This window comes from Chenopodium album, chromosome 15 (genome assembly GCF_948465745.1).
Source record: "Chenopodium album chromosome 15, dcCheAlbu1.1, whole genome shotgun sequence".
Taxonomy (NCBI): Eukaryota; Viridiplantae; Streptophyta; class Magnoliopsida; order Caryophyllales; family Amaranthaceae; genus Chenopodium; species Chenopodium album.
The window spans coordinates 28,625,990-28,627,624 of record NC_137848.1 but is presented as its reverse complement, the minus strand read 5'-3'; the positions used below and the strand labels follow the sequence as shown (position 1 = coordinate 28,627,624).

General features: G+C 44.4%; 1 non-coding gene across 1 annotated transcript; it reads right to left on the bottom strand.

The window, feature by feature from the left end:
• Nucleotides 1-539: 539 nt before the first annotated feature.
• LOC145583546 (small nucleolar RNA R71) lies at nt 540-644 on the bottom strand. Its single transcript, XR_014100185.1, has one exon. It is a non-coding gene; the product is annotated as a small nucleolar RNA R71 (small nucleolar RNA).
• Nucleotides 645-1,635: the final 991 nt, after the last annotated feature.

The following is a 1,635-nucleotide window of genomic DNA, read 5'->3' as shown; positions in this document are numbered from 1 at the left end:
AAGATCTCAAGGACCACCTACCCATCAAATTGACCAAGAAATCAACCGAACTTTGAGACAAATTCGTAGGCTTTTTGAAGAAGAAGAAGGGAGAGGACTTGGTGCTATAATTGATAGTGGGAGTGATTCTTACTCTTCTAGTTCGCAAAGTGAATCAATGGCGGGACAAGAAGATGATGTTTTATTTCGTGAGTTTGGTAATCCGGAGGATTATGAGCTCACGGGAGGGATTTTGTTACCCGTCACGAAGACTAACTTCACAATTCATCCCCAATATACAAGAATGGTTCAATCGGAGCAATTTTCGGGTTCTACAAGTGAAGATCCCATAGAGCACCTTGATAGATTCCTTGAGCTATGTGCCATGATTCAAACCAACCAAGTTTCTCAAGAGTACATCCGGATGCATTTATTTCGACAATCTTTTTCGGGTAGAGCAAAGAAGTGGTTGAAGCAAGTGAAGCCTAACTCACTCACATCTTGGAGGGAGGTAGTTAAGGCATTCTTGAAGAGGTTCATTTCCGAGGAGAAGACCGCCGAGATGAGAAGGAAGATTGCATCATTTGAACAAGAAGCGGATGAGAGTCTTAATGAAGCTTGGGAGAGGTTCAAAGAGTTGGTACAAGCATGTCCTCACCATGAATACAATCAAAGTTTGCTCATGAGGTTTTTCTACGATGGTTTGGAGCCCATGTCTAGAGCCAACTTGGATGCGGGGGCGGGTGGACAACTAATCAAGATCCCTCAAAATCAAGTGGAAGCAACAATCGAGGAGGTAGCAAAGAACTACTCTTGGGGAGGTAGAAGAAGGAGTGCACCGAAGAAAGGTGGGATGTATGAATTGGAGAAGGTCGATCAATTGCAACATCAAATTGAGCAACTCACAAAAGGGTTTTCAAAGTTAAACACAAGTGTTAATGGAAGCTCAAGTGGTGGAGCAAGCTCTTCTCAAGTCAACTCTTTCTCATGTAAAAATTGTGGAGGAACGAACCATGATACATCTTATTGTGGAGGTTTGAGCCCCGAGCATGTGGCGGCATACAACACAAGACAAGACGGTTTTAGAGGAGGTGGTGGTGGAGTAGCTTGGAGACAACCACCACCCGGGTTTGCATCTCAACCTCAACTATGGGGCCAACAAGCTCAACCTTCTTACAATTCCAACCCCCAATACCAAAATCCACCTCCATCTCAAAACCAAAACCCAAGAGGAAGCTACCCTAGGAACAACCAATACAACAACCAAAACCAATACAACAATCAAACCCAAGGGGCCCAAAGAAATCAAGAACAAGCACCTCAAGCGGAGCCAACACCCACACAACTCCTTCAAGCCATGCATGCACAAATGCAAACTTTTGGGCAACAAATGCAAGAAATAAGGGCTCACAACAAGATGGTTGATTCACAACTAGCTCAATTGGCCGAGAGGGCTCCTTTCAATTCACCATCAACTCTACCCGGACAACCACAACCTAACCCTTCTCATAACCAAAAATCCGATACATGCAAGGCAATCACTTTGAGGTCGGGAACTTTCTATGATGGTCCAAATGAGGGGGATAGTGAGGGAAAGAAGGGAGGAGAAGAGAGTGTGAATGAAGATAGGAGAGGTGAGGAAGAAGAAGATGAAGA